Source organism: Labrus mixtus, chromosome 14 (genome assembly GCF_963584025.1).
Source record: "Labrus mixtus chromosome 14, fLabMix1.1, whole genome shotgun sequence".
NCBI lineage: Eukaryota > Metazoa > Chordata > Actinopteri > Labriformes > Labridae > Labrus > Labrus mixtus.
Genome location: NC_083625.1, coordinates 25,724,353 through 25,745,849, shown reverse-complemented (window position 1 = coordinate 25,745,849; position 21,497 = coordinate 25,724,353). Strand labels below are relative to the sequence as shown.

The 21,497-nt window shown below is 40.1% G+C and overlaps 1 long non-coding RNA gene across 1 annotated transcript in view; it reads right to left on the bottom strand.

Moving 5' to 3' along the window:
• The window catches only part of LOC132988535 (uncharacterized), a 53,368-nt gene extending 34,535 nt beyond the window's left edge, over positions 1–18,833 (bottom strand). The window contains exon 1 of the long non-coding RNA XR_009675816.1: positions 18,180–18,833. This is a non-coding gene — a long non-coding RNA (uncharacterized LOC132988535). The remainder of the gene's footprint in view (positions 1–18,179) is intronic.
• Positions 18,834–21,497: the final 2,664 nt, after the last annotated feature.

Genomic DNA, 21,497 nt, shown 5'->3' with positions numbered 1-21,497 from the left:
CCTTGGGAAATATTGTTTCCACCACAAGCCACATCCAAACTGCACAAAACCCAAGAGCGACAGCAGGAAGGCTGAGTGCTGCTGTTTAGAAAATGTCAAATAAATTATATCGTTAAAGAGACATCGATGAAAAGTTGAGAACAAGCTGCATGACCCCAACTATTCAAATATTGAATTATTTTAGAGTTTCATTTGATTAGAACGTAGAAAGAGTGAAATCTGAGATCTCAACAAACAGAAATACGCTGGAGCACAGCTGGAACAATCCAGGACTCGCTATTTTAATACATCATTTTAACAAACATTAAATACATGAGAATGAGAAACGGCAGTTTAGTGAAATTATTGGGTACAAAAAATATATTTTGCAATCTCTCCTTCGAGGAGAATATCTAAAAATGAAGGTATATAAAAAAAATCAGTCCCTAAAAATGATGCAGAACATGTTTGTTTTTATTTTTGGTTTGGTGTAGAAACAGCTATGATATACTAAGAACAGATGTGACATGTTGGAAATAGAGCTGGCTGATTTAAGCAGGAACAATGGTGGAGATGGGGGGTGAGGGAGAGTGAGGGGGGGGGGGGGGTCGAGGAGGGGTGAGGGGGTGTCTCGACTGAACCAACATACGACACAGCGACATGGACAGGCCGACCAGATCTGACGCACCCGACCCTCATGTGTCATATTACACAGCAGCACGGCCTCATATTTTACACACACATATTTATATTTACAGTATAAACACAAACACATGATTTGTTCTGTTGACTGAAGTGTGAATAAAATACAGCAGGGAAGTGATTAGTGGAAGCTTTCCACTTTATTTAAATTTGATTCTTATTCTACAAAATGTTGTTTTTTCCCCTTCCTGTCTTTAAAAAAGATAAAGGGTTACATTAATTCAGAAACATTTCAAATCATTTTGCATCATTTTTTTTTTTGTATAACAAATCATCTGCTTTTTTCTTACTGTTTCAATCACATCTTTGGTTTTAACTAAATAACCTGCAGATGTTAAATCTGTTAAAAGATAACAATAAATGCATTTCTCTGCACTTCACACTCTCACACACACTCTCACACACAGCAGCTCTGACAGATGTTCCCTGGGACACACAAGCAAAACCAGCGTCCCATCATCACCATCGCCCTGCCTGGAAACAGAGGCAGCCGAATGCCAAGTGCAGCTCCGTGCACCCAAGTCTGCTCGCACTGCCGCAAAGACACCAGCCAGAGTCTGCCGCACACACACGCATCATTACGAGGCAGTGAAGCTGACCAAATACAAGAGGGCATTTGCAAGGGATGAGAAAACCCAGCTCCCCTCGTCTCTGAACTGATCCCGTCCCGCTCTCCTGAATGCAGATTGGGCAGACAGCAAAGCGTGTGACGAGAGCAGCTTACATGAGACAAATCTGCACGGCTAGCATCAGTTTAATGTGGGAGACGACGCAGACAAGGTCGATGACTGTCTGTGAGTCTGCGTTTACAATCCTGGTATTCTTTCAATATCCCTTACAATCAAAAACACCTACACAGCGTACATGGAGTCTTCTCCAGAAGAAAATGCAGAGAGACCCTCGTTCAGTATTTTGACTTTCACCAGACACTAAATCTGCCCTGAAATCCAAACTAATGAAATTCTTTAAGGTTGTCTTAGTGATGGACTGCATCAATTTGAAGCATGAAAATCCTGGGACACATTACGCCTCTAAATAAACCGTACAAAAAAAACCAATCAAACAAAAAACCTAAAATATGCAAAGGCATTCACATTTTTTTTGCAGTCTTCACAAACTGGTCCTTGTATCTCTGGGCTCCAGAAGGAGCCTCTGGACTTGACGACAGGCTTAACCTAACATTCAATAAAAAAAGGCAAAGTCAACTCAGTGGACTCACACAGAAGCTCTGGAGTTTAACTAACTTGGACACCAGTAGTCATGATCTGTTGTCCTTTCTCAGGGACACAAAGGCTTGTGTGTCCCTCCCTCAGGTCGAGCCCATAGGCTGCAGCACAAAACACAGAGGGGCATCATAATCTCCCCGACCCCCCCTGGAGTCGACCCCCCGCTCAAAATCAACATCCAAGATTCAAAACATCCTCCCTGAATTATCCTCACATTGTAATAATGACCACTTATTAAAATACTTTCAATAACCTTCAGAGAGCTCAACACTCTCCAGATGAAGACCAGCGTGAGGATGATTGTGTGAGAAAGGCACTTCCTGTATTTGTCACAGCGACTGTCAGTAGAGTCAAACATTAAGCTCTGGAAGGTGCTTTAGAAGGTGAATTGGAACAAAAGGCCCCTCGCCATAACCACCACTCAAAGCACGCTTTAATTAGGTGTGGAGCAACAAATCCTCCCCATTGAGCGGCCGGACACTTGTGGTGTTGGAGTGGAGTGTATCGTCGGTGAAAGACTGCTAGTCATAACACTAGAGGAGTGCCCCCCCCCTCCCTCACAAAGACACACACTGGTTCACTAATGCTTGTGTGTTAACAAGCCCATCGTCTGCTTCTCTAACTCATTGTCTCCTGAATGGGTGCTAATGGAGAGACAAAACAGCACACACACACACAAACACACACACAAACACACACACACACACACACACACACACACACACACACACACACTCTCTCACACACTCACACATACTCACACTGAGGCCCTCCTGAAACGCGCTGCTCTTTTTATAGACTCAGACTGAACACTTGTGCCCACAAGTTGAAGGACAACATTCCTCACTTCAGTGTGTGAGATATTATGCCGCCGCTGATAACTCGGCATGAAGTCAAGCACTGGAGAAATAAATAATTCAATAGTGTACGACATTTCAAATCTGAAATAATAAAACAAACATCTAAAAAAATTTGGAGACAAATTTAAATATAGGTTGAACAAAATCAAGGAAAACAGGGTAGACTTTATTTATGTCTGATATTATTCAATATATCATACTATTTCTAATTAGAATAAAAAGTTTAAGAGCAGTGATTTTGTTTTTATAATTTTCATCAAAGTAAATCCTGCAATTTTATGAAATTGAATAAAATCAGTTTTTTCTTATAGTCTTTTTAAAAAAATGTTTAACATCTAAATAGATTCATAAAATGTTCCCTTTTATCACCTTTGTTATAAAACACTATCAAATTATAAAATGAATCAGCTCTGTGTCTGTGTGAGGCAGTTCTACCCTCCAGGAAAACAATATGTTTTATAGTTTTAAAAAGAACAAGAAAATAAATGTTGAGACTTTTTGTTCATATAAAAACATATCTTGTATTTTTTGTAAAATGTTTAAAACAGGAGAATACATCAAAGGGCTGAGATAATTTTCTAAAGGATGAAAAAAATAACTAATTTGTTCCTAAATTAATTAAAACTCTACGGGTGCACTTTTTTTTTCAAACTGTCTACATGGATAAAAGACAAAGTTACTCAGACTGGGGTCAAATATGGGGTGGTGGGCTCTAATCCTGAAGGACAAAACCAGAATATCCACCGAGACAAATCTTGTTTGATGGATCCCTGCTGCTAGATCCAACCACAGCAGTCCGGTCTGGGAGGCCCATTGTGTCCGAGACGCTCGGGAAGGAAACACACTCAGAGTTTATTAGAAACGGGACTCCTCCAATACGATATTAATTCACAGACAGCACGGTCAAAGCAAATTATCTTAATCCTACCGAGGCCTGTGCATTCTCTCAGAGGGGATCCACTATTTTAATAATTATATCTCAGTGTCTGTACAAAAAAACAAACACATTTTTAAATGTTTGCATCTCTGTTACTATGGCAGCCTTTATGATAACATTTAGAACATTTCTCCTTTTTCACATTTGAAAAAATAAAAGTCTTGTTACCCCTTACATGTATTAAAAAATACTTTGCACTCATTTTAAGCATTTCATTATTTTGGAATTTAAAATGTTTTTTGGTCTGTTCAACAATCAAAATGCAAATAAGTAAACGGTCAGACTTTCTTCTTGCTGCTATAAAAGAGTGCCATCATCTGGTGCGAGGACGGTTTGTGTGGAAAAAGCAAAGTGAGGGTTAATAAAATAAAGAAAGGATTTGAGAGAAAAAAAATAAAAGCGACGCCCTTGGATTTAGCATGGCTGTGTCTGTGTGTGTGTGTGAGTGTGTGTGTTAGACAGAGACAGAGAATACAAAAGTGTTCAGCGTTCCCAAGTCCTCCGCTATATCTAATTGTGTGACTGCAATTATGAGCATCTGCTTTGCTCATCTTTGGTGTGAGTGAATGTAAGCGACACACCCACGTGTATGTATGTGTGTGTGTGTGTGTGTGTGTGCACGGCTCTTCTCCCGTCTGTGGTCTGAGGCCAGAGGCCGGGCAGTGCCTTTAAGCTGGCTCGAGGTCAGTCCAAACACTGGCAGCTATTCATGACCAGATCAAGTTGATGTGAGATTCTGTCCCTCCTCTGCCCCCTATTTCCATATGAATGTGGAATATGCTAAAGGAAAAAAAAAAAAAAAACAAGCAGGACCCTTGTTCCAGGGAGCCACCACCGGGTGAGAAAACACACATTTGCAGGGGGGAGAATCTACATCCTCCCCCAACGGCAAATAACAGAAATATTGGCATCATAAGCACATTTAGATGGAATAATAAAACACAAACTATCTCCTCCTCGCACACGCTCCAACAAAGCCAAGGTCAACTCTGCTGTCAGCCGAGCAGCTTATGAATCAAAACATGATCGCATACATGTATTCAGAAATGCATTATGAGCACACACACACACACACACACAAGAAGAGTTCCATGCAGGCTACATCCCAGTCACTCTGGATAAAGGCTTTAAGCAGACAAAGGGTTGATCCTGAAAGACAAACAGCAGGAAGCACAGAAACGGTAATGAACGTGATGCAAGAGATGAACGAAGTGAGCAACCCCTCAGAAGCATGTTGGAGAAACAGCGCTGGATTCAAAGACATGAGAGTGAGAAGTAACACACAATAGCACAGATCTGCATACCCCTGGACGTCCTGCATCCTCCCTCCGCTATACCTGACAGGCCCAGACTGAAGCCCGGCGGCATCAAAACCGCACGCCATCACGTGTTTTCCCCGTGTGTTCGGCGGGCAGACGCAGGCCTTCTGATACACACAGACACGATGTCAGGGCGCTCCTATTGTTCCGCTCGATGGTTTGGCCGGAGACAAACCCCAGTCTCGTCTAGCTGTTTAAAGGTGGGCTTAAAACCCAGAGCGATGAGGCCATCTATTACCAGGAGGGCTGAGGGGAGGGGAGACAGGGGACCCCCAAATAGGGGGGGAAAGCTCACTCAGCTGGGTTTGTGACTGCACCAGGAGTGTGCTCATTTACACACGCACACACGGAAAATGAAAACACCTTTTCGGGGCTTCAGGATTTTCAATGTGGAGAACATTTTTGAATTTACTAAATGACATATTCCTATTCATAGTGAGAGCCATGAAGAAAGTAATGCAGTAGAAAATAACAAGATAATTGGTATCTTCTACTGCACCACAATTTTAAACAATGAAAAATATCCCTGAGGTTACCTTGAGTACATCAAGGTGAGGAATATAAAACTAAAGTCAGAGAAGGAGATAATAGATGAGATATTACAGTATTTAGATTTTGTGTTAAATCTAATATTTTTTTGTTTCTTTGTTGGTTCTTTGCTTTCAGATAATTAAATTAAGTTTGATGTTTTTGGTGATTTTATAACCAATAATATAATTAGTAAATTAAAACACTGGACACATAAAAATGTTTTTTAAATTACAGAACACAAACTGGCTTCTGCTCTGACTTCATCAACTTATAAATGTTATTCATGTCTTTTGTTTATATTTGTGAAACTATTTTATTTTGTTCCATCTTTTTTTGTTGCATGTTCTTAAATATTATTCTAATCTCTCTCTTTGCAAATGTTCAGTATTTGATTTGCTTCTGTATTTTGAAATGCGCTACACACATTAATGTTGCCTGGCTTACATATGTAATCATTTATTTTGTTTTATTAGCAGAGGGACATTTTAGTTTAAATGAGGAATCCTTATTCAGGACATTTCAAGACATTCACGTTGGATTTTTGGTAGTTTTAGAATTTTCTGCCTAAATTTTTTTGCAGAAGAGATGAGAATTGTGGTCGGCATATTTCAATCGTCAAGGCAATAACGGACCAAAACGAACACATTTCAAAGGATATGTAGATTTGGTTTGAACTACTCTGGATGTAATCATTCAATAACTTCAAGGAGAAGGGAAATAAATCAGCTAATAAATGAAAAAGAGGGCCCGCATAAAGAATCACTTTTGTGTGGAAAGCATTTTCAACTGAGGGGAAAATGTTTCAGTCCATACCTATAAACACAGTTTATTGTGTGAGATGGTGTAAGTTATGTAAAACAAAGTTTTTTTTCTGATGTCAGGAGCAGCATGAATTGCTGGCCGCGGTGCAATCATCTTAAAAAAAGAACAGCAAACTCTAACTGATCATATTTTGCCTAAACACAGCGGGGTAATTTAATTAGCATCTCTTGTGCAATTAACGTAATTAATGAAACATTTTAAAAGTGATATTTAGTCTGAAAGTTCCCTGGCAGATTTCTTTCTTTGCCTGACTCTCGAGTAGATAATCATCTCGCTTCAGTTCATGACTGTTAGTGTTTTAAGCACGGTGAATCATGCTACTCCGAACTATCTGTCCCTGCTAATCAGTGGAGTTCAGACACATGTGTATGTACATGTTTTAATTGAAAAAGAGCCAATCAGATAGCAGGGACTTTCCCTCCCAGGCTCTCCCTTGTAAGACACAGGTGATACTAGTTAGGACCAGTCAGAGTGGGACCTCCTGGAGTCTTCCACTAAACACAAACTGATGCTATTTAACTAAGTTTGACTTTGCAGCTAAAAAGGATTCAGCTCATCATTTTGTTAAATCAGCTGTGAAAACCGTCCAATGTGTGATGTTTCAGTGACCCTGACAGAGTGTAAAAAAAACAGATTTGTGCTCTCTGTGATATTACAGCAGTGATTTATTTTGCAGACATTGACTGGTCTGGTTACCATCAGCCCAGCGCCAGCCACCTGTACAGCCGCCCTCCTGTATTTACACTACGGTAATCATAAAGGGGGATCTCAGCCAGATTGTGCGTCTTATCTACAAAGAGAGCTGACTCCCATCCGGATCAAAAAAGTTACAAGAGACTCGAACAGATTAAAAAAAAAGGAATGTGGGTGCAAGATTTCAAATCATCCTGTCAAAACAGAATCTAAGAGGAACAGAAACTCACAAAAAAAAGAGTGTGGGTTTTTGTTGCAGCAGAGACAAAGGAGAAGATTTGATCCTGCTTTTTTGCACGGTGTCCTACTGGGCTGTTCTGGTCCGACTGAATCATAGTGTGCGACCCTCTCCAGCAGCACGCCGGCCTCTGCCAGCTACACAAACAGTGAGAGGGAACATGACATCACCCCTCTATCATCCACTGGATACACTGGAGGCTTACAGTTCAGCAGGTTCAAATGCTGCATGCAGATGGACGCTAATGTTAACTCAGTGAAGCAAGAGAGCCTTCAGTACAGCCGAGGCTCAGGAGGTGGAGCAGGGCGGGCAGTTTGATCCCTGGCTCCTCCAGCCTGCAATATGAAGCGTCCTTGAGCGAGACACTGAAGCCCAAGTTGCAACAGATGTGCAGGATTACCCAGTAAGGGTTTGTTTGTGAAAGAAGGAGTCAATTTAGGGAGATTTTAAGGTAGAAATGCTTTCTATGAATGGAGTCCTCTTACAATTATTCTAGTATTACAGCTCCTTTTTTTTTTTTTTTTTTACTTAACCCATTGTCTGTCCTGCTCAGCAAACATTGGAGGTCATCACAAGAAGAAATCAATCTGTATATTAGTGTGCTGATGTTAACGGCCAATATGTGTATATCACAAATTAATCAGTAATGATAAATAAGCTTTTAAATACACACCTATATGACAACTTCTTTCACCGCACAAAGGAGACAAACTCCCAGCATTGTGTGCAGGACATGTCGCAGAGCATCACAGACGATCAGACGCTGGTTCACACTAGAAATGGTTGACAATGAAGATTAATGTTAAGACCTTTTTAATAATGTTACTTGTCTAAGATAGCAGTCTTCTTGGTACTTTCGCATAGTCACATCAGTGCAAAAGGTTGCAAAACCTTTTTGGAGAGGTGTTCCTTTAAAAAAGTTCACTATACATGCAGCTGTATCAGTATAAAAATATACCTTTTTAAATGAACAAAAATAACACAATTCTACTTCACTTAAGGTTTTTCACTGCTACATGTGAAACACTTGACCATATTGGAAAACATGTATGCTCATACTGACATATCAGTGATGATGTCTAAATAATGTCCGTCGGTCAATCGGATAAAGTAAATTGATGACAGACAACATGATGGATCATGTTGTTCAGTGAATACAGTCTCTCTGCAGGCATGTGGAGGATGTTCAATCCAAACCATGCCCACAGTCGTAAGCAAAGACCGACCTCAGGAGTAAACAGAGAAGCAAATCTCTCTCTCTCCTGGGCCGTCCACCAGGCAGGACGCATCAATTCCCCTCATGCAATCACCATGTCGACATACAAATAGATTTCATTACACCCCTTGCGACATCACACCCTTCAACAGCTAACATGCAGAAATGATTTTTGGATTTTGTCTCCGTTTAATAAACACAAATACTCCAGACTGACAAGAGTAAAAACAAGCTTGTGTGTTGTTGTTTTTTTTGTTTTTTTTTAAGGGGTTGGACTCAAAATGGAGTATCATTATCAGTACGTAAAACCGTCATGACCCTGCGGTGCCTTTTTCAATTTACCTATAACATGAAAAACTGCAGCTCCTGACAGGAAAATATACCTTTTCTAACTGAGGCAAAGTGAAGCCTGGTGGAAGAAGTAGAAGAGGAAAAAAAGCAGTTGTCCACCATGTGGCCCACAATCTATTCATTGCTCCCGTTTAATTTCTTTTGGGTGCATAATCCTTTCAGTTTCAATAGCAAATTTAACAGTCCCCAAGGCCTTAGCACCAGACTGGTCAATACAAAACCAGACAACTAATTACTGAGCGCACCACACTCTCCCCCCACCCACTCCTCCCCTCTTCTCTCCCTCATCCCTCCCTTTCTCCAGCAGCTGTGGGGTTCATGTACACAAGAGCAGCAGTCAGGCAGTATTAGGTTTCCACTTCCCAGATCTCCCTTAAAAGCCTGTCCCATAATGGCCCTTCAGTCACACAAACACGCATAGGGTTTCATGCAACAACAAAAAAAAGCACACACATGCAGTTGGACAAGCACATGTGAACACACAGCTTCACTTTTTAAAGATTCTTAAAATAGACTTCTTCTGGACTCTGTTTTATATCTTTGCTGTTTCTTGGTATCTAAAGGGGTTGTCCTTACTTCACAGAATGGTGAATTGTTTTGATTGCATTGTCTCCTGGTGGCTTAACAACCTGGAAGTAAATTGCATGATTACTGCGAGGCAACAACATAAATGTTCATAATGTGTTGCAGTTAAGTACAAGCTTTAAGAGCGTGTAATTACCATGTAATTGACGACTTGTTTTCAAGTCATAAATTAGAGCACAACTTGACAGGCTGTAAAGCTAATAAAAAAAAGCTAAGGGCTGACCGACATCTGAGCCGTCGAGTGGCTGAAATGAGCAGAGAATGGATCAATTACTTTATCAAGTGAAAATTAATTAGTCACAACTATTCTGATGTTTTTAAGCCGCGTTTCAACACAAAAATAATAAACATCTGCTGTTCTGTGCCTCCCCAGAGTCCTGACAGACGTGTTTAGTTTTACAGATCTGTAAAGTGAATATTTATATTAATTCTGAACTATTGATTTGGAAGATTAAGTAATATGAATACGTTACTTTAGATTATAGACACCGACATGTATATATGTTCAATAAAATACATGTATGGTATATTTATTCAATTTCAGATATTATCAAAACTATCAATTATCAATAAGGAAAATGATCATTTGTTGCAAACCCAGTAGAATCCACTTTTAGAAATATTTTTAGCAAATTCACAAAAGTCAAGTCTAAAATGTAAAAAAACATAATGTGTGTGTGTCAATTATCATTTTCCACAAAGGAAGTGAAAATAAATACATGATCATATCCAGTTTATGGCAGTAAACAGATTTTATTTCCATAAACTGGGCTTTTATTCTGAAAAGAGAGCTAGCTTGATAGTATTTTGGCTAGTCTGAAGGAAAAGAAATGGATGCATATGGTGTATGAACCCGGGCTTGACCCTCTGACATATGGTGCTTGTGGTGTTTTGAGTGTAGATGAGAAAGAACTTATCCCACACTTCCCATGAGTAAATACGGCGGCTGTGACAATGATAACATGGTCATGATGATAGCATGCTCAGAGCTAACGTAGCCCCATGTTGTGTCGTGTTATGACTGCTGTCCCATGCTTTAAAGCCTCGCTCTATAAACAGACTTTGATCATGACCCGACACACACACTAACCCAGCACAGCCCCTAATTTGCTGATGGGTTTAAAAAAGTCCCTCAGTTAAGATCACTTCCCTCAGATAAAGGGACGAGTTGCCCCCCCTGTGACCTGAGTGAAGCGTCCTTTGTCTCACTGCTAATGTTTGCCTTAGCCCATTGTGTCTGCATTATCCTGCACCTCCACCCCTCCTCGCAGCACAGCTTTGACGCGACACCACAAAGGGGAAATACTAAATGTATGGCAGCCATTTCCCAGTGTGCCTCTGAGCTCTGTATGGGCCTCCCCCAAGGACCAACCCCCTCCCCCCTCCAATGTCTGCGTGTCCACTGAGATGGTCAAAGAAGGGGAGCTGTTTAAAATGATGTATAGAGAGAAGGAAACACACACACACATACACACATGCATACAACTGAGTCCACAAAGAGGTCCAGCACCCCCATCGCTCCCAAACAAGGAGGACGAGCTCCTGTCGGCTCAAACACAAGCAGACTAATTGCCTGAGATCTCTTGACCCGAGAAGCAGGCAACTCTCCAAAATTAAATTCAACTGATGCGAAACAATAAAACACAAGTGAGATAAGAAGCAAAGTGGATTCATAAAAAACACAAAACAAGATCAGCTCATTATAGTTTGACTTACAGTTATTCACAAGTTAATCCCAAATACCCCTCCATAAGATACTGTTGTTTATTTGTCCTCCCTTTACTTGATATTTATTTTTTACTTCACCTCCAAAACAAAAGCCTACAATGCAAGTTTTGCTTTAATGCCTAAAAGGATATTCCAATATAATTGTAATTTCAGTATCTGAATTTGTAAATCTAACCATACCAGCTATCAACCTGATATAAGTAAGATAAAAAACATTTGTATTCTTATTTTACTGCCATAGGTCAACACAACAAACCCTGTATGTCTGCATGTCTTGAACCTGAGAGTCAGTCATACTTTTTGGGAATTTCCAACTACAAATTGTTGCTCTGATAACTGACTCTCACCACACTTTATTTAGCTGTTGAAGGATAAATGACCTCAACTCTGTTACTCTTTGATGCTCTGAAGCAGCAGCTAATAGTGGCAACAATAATATATCAATACTTTGAGACATTTCAGATGCTGGTATCAATAAATCAATACCAACACTGAAGAGCTAAAGGGAGAGTTTAGTATGTGCACTTCAGCAGACACATCAAACATTTCCCAAGGAGTTATTTATCTGACATTAGCTTAGCATGTTTCCAGGTCAGGATTTCTTTAGTGTTCAATGAAGGATGAGGTGTCCTCTTCTGCAAACCAAACAGACAAAAACATTCAAGCAATTTCAGACAAATAAAACACTCTTTGGCAGACACAGGAGAGAGCGTCATAAGAAACGTCCTTATCTCCCAGGATTGTTTTTTTATGTCTTGACTGATTTTTTTAAATGCTCCTTTTTGAAGTGTCAAAACTCGAAACAGAAAGTCCGCTGCAGTCATTCTCTGTATGTTCTGTTTATGTGTTCTTAGTCAGAGAGGTATACAGCTGTTTGGATGTTATTTAAGACTATTAATTGGTATCAGTTTTTGGTAAAAGTAAAAAAGATCAAGTGTAAGAATCAGTATCAAAAATAAAAAATGGTAAGAGAAAGTCTCTATATTTGAATGGATGATGAAATGTGGATGCAGAATGAATAAAATATAAAGGTTGCAGCATAAGCTTTTTCATTATTTTATGACTTTAGTTCTCTTTCCTTTGCATCAGTTTAGGGACAGCTGGATAAGAAATGGATCAATGGTAAAGGGACACAAAGTCTCCATCACAGACATGACATCACCCCCTTTATAAGCAACCCATCAGGGGCCATTTGTGCCAGAATTCAATGCTGTGTGTGTGTGAGTCTGTTTTTGTGTATCTCTTGCATGCAGTAAATTACTTTTACATGCCATATCTTTTTCATACGACTTAAATCCAACATATTGTTCTACTCGAGTTCTTCATATGGCAGTCATTGTATTTGAATCAAAACGTAGCTTTGGGACTTAATCTATTACAGGAAACTACTAAACACTTAGTGTCTGCGTTATATTCCACGGGTAAGACTTGGCTCAAGTCATTAATAATTCAACAAAGAGCAACTTATGATGCATATCATCTGTCTTCATTATCTGAGTTTTGAATGACATCTTGCATCCATCTGTCCACGGCACTATTAATCAAAGTGAGTCATGCTTATGAATAAAGTTGAAGTGTTTTCAAGACTTCGATGGGGCATCTTGAAACACTCAGCGGTAAATGGTGCTGATGGTCACCCTAGAGCTTCTGTGAAAGGCTTAATGTACATCTTAAGAGGGGAATCGTCTTCAAAACGTTTGGTGATTTTAGTGTTTTAATTAAATTTTTTAAGATTTATTTTGGGGGTTTTTGTGCTTTTAGTGGAGAGACAGGACAGTGGATAGAGTTGGAAGTCAGAGAGCGAGAGTTGGGAATGACATGCGGGGAAGGAGCCACAGGCCGGATTTGAACCCGGGGTATAGCCTCCGTACCACTGCAGCACCATCACCCCGATTTTAGTGTTTTAAACGGTTATCCAACACAACACAATAAAAAACATTTAAAGCAGCAATACTCCAGCAACTCAAAGGTTTGTTGAGTAAAGTTTGATTTTTTTTACTAAAATAGAGCGTGACTTTGAGGAAAGAACCAAGTCAACAGCTGTTTGTTGTTACAATATGATCCTACCTTATTTCTGCAGCTTTAATTAATGTCACATTGTCAGAGAAATTCAATATCAACATTGGTCTGTCGGAGGCAAAAACAAGATCTGTTACAGGCATACAATGATTGGGAACATTGCACTGAAAGATTACCTTGTTTCAGCCTTAAGAGCCTGTTTCTGTGGCTGCCAACAGAAGCAATCTGTCCTCAAGCATTTCCCAAACTATTTGTACTCTTTAGTCATTTTGACCCTGATAAATATATCTATATATACGACAGGCTAGGATAAAAAATCCCTTTAAAATCTGAGTCGATGTAACTGCAGGTATCACTGTGATACTGTCTCTGGATAGGGTAATGAATATCACTTGACATCTATATTCAAGCTGTAGCAACTCAGCGTTGATGCCAGGTTAAGTGGGTCAATCTAGTGAAGGGCCCTACGTGATTTACTCAAAGACCTCATGTACATTAGATGTACTAAGAAGAGGCTTCATCCTGTTGGAGAGACACAGCACTGCTGAGAGCTGCAGGGGCTTCACAACAGAAGCTTGTAAAAGTTTTAACAACTGGCCGAGTAAGACTCAGAGAGTTTAAAAAGAGTGACGCTCCTGAGCAGCATGAAGGGAGGAGACCGCAGAGAAGATACTCGTACAAGATCAGTTCTCACTCTGCACAATGTGAGCACAACTATTCTCCATCCAACTCCTTCTCTCATAGTTTCACATTATTTTAGGAAAAACAAGGAATCAGGACAAGACCGCTCAACCAGTAAAAACAATAAAACATAATTAATTCATGTGCCTGGTTAAGCTTAGCAGGAAGAAAATGTAGTCAAGGATGATGAAATTCTTAAATGTGTGTATTTTCTGCTTTTTGTCAGTCTGACAGTAAATGGTCTATTGGTTTTAGAAATGTTGGGTTGATCAAAGAGGTCATTTGAAGACATCACTTTGTATTTTGGAAACTGTGATGGGCAATTTATGAAATGTTTTACAATCAAAAACAAATCAGTCAAATGTGATAATCAGTGGTTGAATTAATAATAGAAATAATAAGTTAGTTGCACCCCTAGTTGCATGACATGTGTCTGTCAACACTTCTTCTTCATCAGCAAGCCTGGGAACCTTCACCAAAATATGGCAATTATCAAAAGTCTGATCACGTTGGGAGCACTCAGTTCATCCAGTGTGATGAAGTTACAACCAGCCGAGTTAAAACAACAACATAAATGGGTCTTTCTATACGAGGCTCCTGCTTTCTTGGCCCCTAAGGTCACAAACTCCTCACATGAACAGCTGCTTTGTTAGAGCACTTATTGTCATAACTACTCTCATCATATTCCTTCCTGGAAGAGCAGAGCTTCACAGTCACACACTGTGTGCCCTCATTAGTCAGCAAAACTCAACTACAGGCAGATCTCTTCATCCACTCCCAAGAGAGCTGCTGTCTGCCAATGTCCTACTTTCAGTGTAGAGCTGAGGTGTCTCTCTTAAGGTAACTCACATTTCTTTCACATTCACAGCAGAAAAAGCCTCCCAGATCTGAAAGTTTGAAGTTGTCACTTTAAGTATTTCTTGTTTTACGGGTAAACACTGGTGTTTTCTGCTGTGCTAAAAAGTGCTTCAGGAAGTGTTGTGTGACAGAACAGAAAGAGGCCAACAGGGTTGTCACTTATTGCATTTACATGCACTCTCGTAATTTGATCATAACCTGAGTAAGGCAATACAGAGGTTATTGTCATACAAACATCTTAACAAAGTTATCTTACTTGCATTAAGGTTGGAAATAGGAGTAAGCACAACTCAATTTACAGAGATGGATTACTCATTGATCTTTCAAATGACTCTCGACATGTAAACACCGTATAGCCTGGTTTCTCTCAGCGGTCTGCAGCGTATGCCACAAAGAGTGAGGCAGATGTGAAGCAGAGAGTTTGAAGAAAGAGCCAACATACAGCCATCGAAAAATAAAACCTGCTATTGGGCTAACAGCACATGGTTATCAGATTGCATTGTCTACCACAGAATGTAACACAGGTACTTAAAGGTTCTGTGTCTCTTCACAGATATTTGTTTTATTTTAGAGTGGCAAAGCTGAATCCAGCTCACAATCCTGGTAAATATTGCATGAATTATAAAGTGGCACTATTAGCATGCTCTCTAAATAAACATAAAAATGTCCTTGGAAGGAAAACTAAAAGGTAAATCATGCGTTTTTCTCTCCTGGTTGAGTGGCAGAAGAGGAAACCACCTCCTACTTCCTGAAGCGGTCAGATCCTGCCTGCTCTCTGAGTCTCTGTTTTCATCCTGAATGGCACCTCTGTCATTCACATGGCAGCAGCGGCCTAACAACTAATAAATCACTTCGACTAAGTGAGCTTTTCCTTTCACTGCTTTCAAACAACTGGGCTAATTTATAACCAGAAGGGGCATGAGGGAGAGGCTAAAATTGGCTGCAGAGGTCAGGCAGGTTATCTGACGACATGTCGTTACCTGGCTTACAGTACGAAAAACAAAAAGGTCAAGATCATCTGCTGACACAAACCATACGAGTAACTTCTATAAAGACATAAAGACCATAGATATTCAGATTCAATCCAGTTCATTAATGTGTGAACCTGCTGTACCAAACAGAGCCTTTTTATTGGAGCACTATTTCTTCTAGGTATTCAGTCATACATGCTTTTATAAAGGCTTAACATTTCAGATTAAAAATATGCTTTAAAATTACAGAAATGCATGGTTAACTTTAAATCCTACTCACATGTATTGGTGATCTAACAACCTTTACAAAACCTCAACATCAAAAACTCAAATGACCCCCTGACGGACAAATAAAAGTATTTTTATCAGCTTATTCTTAAACCACTCAAAACTTCAGGATAATAGACAACAGGTATGTGTTTCTGAGTTCATTTAAATTCTTTAGATTTGTTTAAGAGTAGCAGCTAGGAATGAATTATTTGACATCAGAAGAAAAACTCTTAAATGTGAAAGTCGACATTTTCCATTTCTAAAGCTGTCTTTCCCCCTTCTCTCTCTGAGATGGGGATTTGTTGTTTCCTGATTGAAGCTGAAGCAGCAGCCACATCAACAAAGAATAAAAGTTTTGACAGTAACTTCACGAGTTCTAATAGAGAGGTTGTTGCGGTGCTGCTTCATTATACTGTGACCCACATGCCCAAAATAGAGAACTAGATCCTGCCGCAGACAGTCTGTGTATTAATAAAATAGTAGTACCAGAGTCTGAAGCTTCTGAGCTCACTGTAAGTTTAACAGACATTATATACAAATCAAATTTGTACTGATAAAACTAAGTTCAACATTTCTTCATCACTTTAAAATCCTACTTTAATACCACCTTTCACAGGTGCAGGTCGAGACTCTTAACTCCCCTGTTAGTAAGATGGCTAATGAACAGAGGGAGCGAGGGAGGCACAGAACGAGCAAGTCAGAGAGACGGCTTCTGATTTCTTCAAAGAGACGAGGGAGTGAGTTCAAAATCCCCGAACTGCCAATGAACCATCAGGGTGAAGCACATAAATCACAGCTCTGCACTTCAATAGACTCCTGAAAGGACTTCACTCACTCAACCCGGCTCGTACACACACTAACTCCTGGAGGCTTCAAACATGATAGACTTTGAAGTTTAAGGAAGTTTGGAGTATTTCAGGGTTAACAACTAAAACTTCTTAAAAACCGCTGCTGGTCAAATATGATGTGCTTATTTCAACGAGTGTACTCGAAAAAAGGAAAATTTATATTTGAGTCAAAGACTGTAGAGAGATTCAGTAAAGGTTTTATTTGAGAAAAGACTGGTTGGTTTCTACTAACTATTAATCTGTGTACAAACTGAGTTCAGAAAAAAAGTAGTTCATATTTTAACTATCTGATCAAAGAGACAGGTCGATGACGTGTCTTTCAATAATTGCTGAGTAGCTTTAAATCTAACATAAGTAGTCACTACAAAGAAATGAAGGTGTAGCTTTAAAGCATGTCCAGAGTGCAGGAAGTGCTCCGTTCATGAATCATATTGGAGTCAGTCAGTGAGCATGATAAGTTGAGTATTAGTTTGCACAGAGAGCAACATGAGCTGCTCAAAAAATTCCAGAGATGAGCGTACAGAAAACTATCTGTCACATGCATCCTTAAAAACACATTATCCACAAAACGCAGATTTATGAAGCATTGTCAAAATGTGAACTTGGATTTATTCTTTCTGAATTCATTATCAAAAATAAGTAAGAAGTGCATGATTAAATTTCATTATGTGCTACTATGTTATATTATTAGAACAGTTAAATAGGTCAAAAATATATTATAAAACATAACAAGAGTTTACAAGATGCTGAGGTGTGTCTAAGCTCATTGTCTCAGAAATCAGCCCAGACTTAAAAAATTACAACCTCATGAAGACATAACCCACCACGCCACCGATCAACTTCATCAGCTAAAAAAATGAACTGCCTTCACATCAAAAATGTCCAACAATGCAGCTGCAACAAGCAGCAGTTTCCAGGTTTTCAGGCGGGCACATGTTTCGCAGTGACAATGTCAGACTCAAAAAAGTTTTCAGAGCCATTGTGCTGCCTCGGCCAAGTGCCATTCTCTTTGACCCCTCCGAATTCCCTTCCCCCAGTCGGCCTTCGCTCCATCTCCCCTCTCGCTCTACCTTGACCCTCAAAACCCTGCAAACCGGCACAAGCTCAAATAAACAAAGCCTATTAAAAATTCAGCTTATCAATAAAACATGAACTTCAACTCTTTGGAGTGATGTAGAAGTAAAATATGCCGACATTTTCAGCTCAAACAAACAATACAAACTCAGAATAGGTAGTTGTGAATAAAAAGCAGCGAGGACTTAAAACATGCTGCAGGGAATTCAGAAGACTCTTTGAGAGTACACAACTTCAAACAAAGTGAAAAGAGAGAAAAAGAGAGGCAAACTCACCCAAAAGATTCTGATATCCGAGCTCGAGAATGACAGATTCCTCTCATGTCTATCTCCGATCCACTTCCATTTTTCTGAGCTCCCATATGGCACCCCCCACCCCATCGAGAGGCAGAGAGAGTGCGACAGAGGGAGAGCCAAACACACAGGGAGGGAAAGACAGAGAGAGAGAGAGAGAGAGAGAGACAGATGAGGGGCATTAGTCCTAGTGTGGAGATGGAGGGGACTGTTGCAGCTGTGCACCCCCGTCAGTATCTCCCCCAAATCCAGTCCTCTCCTCCTCCATGTGTCTGCAGCAGCGCGGAAAAAAAGGCAACGGAAACAAAGTGATCCTCTTACACACAGCCCAGAGAAAAAGAGAGAGAGGTAGAGAGAGAGAGAGAGAAACAGGGAGAGGAAAGGAGAAACTGGGAGGGAGAGAGCGAGAGAGAGACATAGAGGCTGAACAGCAGGAAAGAAAACAAGTGATCTACTTAGAAGGCCGAGGCAGCTGGAGAATAGCAGGTTCAAGTTTTCAACGTTTCCTTTGCTGCGTCGTCTGAACTGTGCCGGCCGAGTGGGAGGGAACAAGCGGGAGTTTCTAGGAAGCAAAGGGAAAAGAGTGCATAATACCTTCCAGCTTCTTTTTAGCCCGCTTCTCCCTCCCTCTCTCTCTCTCTCTCTCTCTCTCTCTCTGTTTTCTCTCTCTCTCTCTCTCTCTCTCTCTCTGTAATAAGCCCGGCTCCAACAACCCCCTCCTCCGGGCGCTGGAATGCGAGGCAAGAGTTTCAAGAGGCCCAGTTAGACAACGCTCAGACTCTCTGCACCTTGACCCCTGGGTCAGCCACAGTGTGTGTCTATGTGTGTGTGTCTGTGTTGTAGTGTGTGTGTGTTGTAGTGTGTGTCTGTGTTGTAGTGTGTGTGTGTTGTAGTGTGTGTGTGTGTGTGTGTGTGTGTGTGTGTGTGTGTGTGTGTGTGTGTGTGTGTGTGTGTGTGTGTGTGTGTGTGTGTGTGTGTGTGTGTGTGTGTGCGAGAGGGGCAGGGGAGCTTTAGTTGTGTCTGTGTATGCTTAAAATTGAGGGGCCAGCTTTGCCTCACCAGATCACATAACAGAACCCGGACAGCCACTTGACAGAGATAATACTGTCGGACATTTACACGGCTGCAGAGAGTGGAACTGAATGTAACACTGTTACAGGCACACAATAGCTGCCTTCACGTCGGGAGAGTAATTGTGTTACGCAGTTTAATGGGTGGGAAGATTATTACAATACCGACCCTTATTCCTCGAAATATTTAAATCAATTAGTCTTTTTAGTTGTTGTTGCTTTTAGGATGTTATACTTTTGAAGAGCTTGCAAAATGATGATGTTTGATTGACTGAAATATAATAAATGTTGAATCTATGTGGGTCACATTATTAGAAAGATTCATAGGGTGTTTGCAGTGTTCGTCAAATGGTAGAAGCTAGACTGATCAAAAATAAAACATAATGATAGAATGATAAGACTAATATAAACGCACAGAGGGGAGATATTGCTAACTGTGTCTTGACACTGGGGCTGGGGAATATGTCATCTTGAGAGCGGAAGGCAATACCTTTTACACTTCTAGTGTGATTACAAACTTTGGGTATTTTTATTGACATCACACAGCAGAAATAGCGACAACAGTTAAGTCGTTTATTTCCTGCTTCTGAAGTACAGGACAGGGTGCACGCCCACTTTAAGCCATTGTTTAAAAAAAGGAGATGCAGTCTGTGGGGAAAGAAGAGAGAAACTAGGAACAATCCTTATCTCTTCAATGCAGAGATGTTTACAAAAAAAGTAACAGGTAACAATTTGGAGGATTCAGGTGGCAGCTCACCTCCCTCACTGGGTGTCCTGTGTCGTCTGCTAAGTGGTGTTTGAGACCAAGATTAAAACTGCTTCATTATGGTTTTTATTAACGGGTGTATTTGTTCTTAAAGTGAGGAAAACTATGCAGATAATTTAACTTAAAATAATGTCAGGAGTGAAATTATTACAGAACTGACACAAGCTGAGCTGATGGTGGTCGGGTGTTTCATCTGAGGAGAACTACTCACAGACAGATTCCCAGTCTGTTAAAAGTACTGTTAATATGAAACTTCTTCTGTTAGTGACTGTAGCAGTTTAAATTTCCTTCCCTTCATAAAGTAAAGAAAAAAGACTTAAATTATACATAACTTAAAAAATCGTTCTGGATTTAGGATGATCCCAAACCTGGCAGCATTATCAGATTGTGTATAGTTTGAAATTGATTAATGTAAAAAACATGTTCATACAAACATTTTCTGCATTGTTTAGCTCTACCTACTTCAAAACTGTCAACACATTTAAAAACTGAATGCATGGAGGATTCTTTGAAAAAACATTCTCCCGTTCTTTCTTCCAGACTTCAGTTTAGCAGCAGTAAAAGGTAGACGACCAGTCTTGGTTTTGTTTGGACGCCTTACTATAAAAAAGTATTTAAATCCCTCCAATCAGGCAGGTTTGCGTCATTTGAATCGGAGAAGCTGGTGAAGTCTGCCAGTCAGGGCCCGGTATATTGTGGCTGTTCTGCATGTAAAAAACCTATTCTTCAAATTCATTCAAGTGTCCCGGCTAATACGGGTCCCTCCTGCCCTCTCTCCCTCAGTCTCCTTCTGTCTGTCTCTCGCTCTTTCTATTCACTTCCTCAAACACAGGCTCCCCAGTGCACACCTTACAGCAAAGACACGTTTTACTGGCAGTTATACTGAGGTTAAAATGATGCATTTATAAATCACTGTTTGACATAAAGATTTAAAAAGTCTTTGAATTTCCTTTAATGGTCAAAACGTTTATTTTGGGGCCTTTTGTTTAATTTCTTCAGCAAATGTGAATGACTTCATGTAATCTCTTACAAAAATATGAATAAAACTAAAACACCCGTTAACATACAGTTTAACAATATGAAAAAAAAATAAAGACTCACCAGCTTTGAATTCATATTGCTGCTGAAGCTAGTAGAGCAGTCCTGACAGAAACACCCTGTCAAAGGAAAAATATTCATTATGCATCCACTTCCAGGACCCATCTGTGCTTATACCATGAAGTGAAGTTTAATGAGGTTATGGACCCTACATACAAGGAGACACCTAACACAACTGGACTCTCAAATGCACCTACTTCCCACAGATTAACTTTTTTTTAAGGTTTATTTTGGGGCTTTTAATGCCTTCTTTTAGAGATAGGACAGTGGATAGAGACGGAAATCAGGGAGAGAGAGGGTTGGGACAGACATGCAGTAAAGGAGTCACAGGTCGGATTCAAACCGGGGTCGCCTGCTTGGAG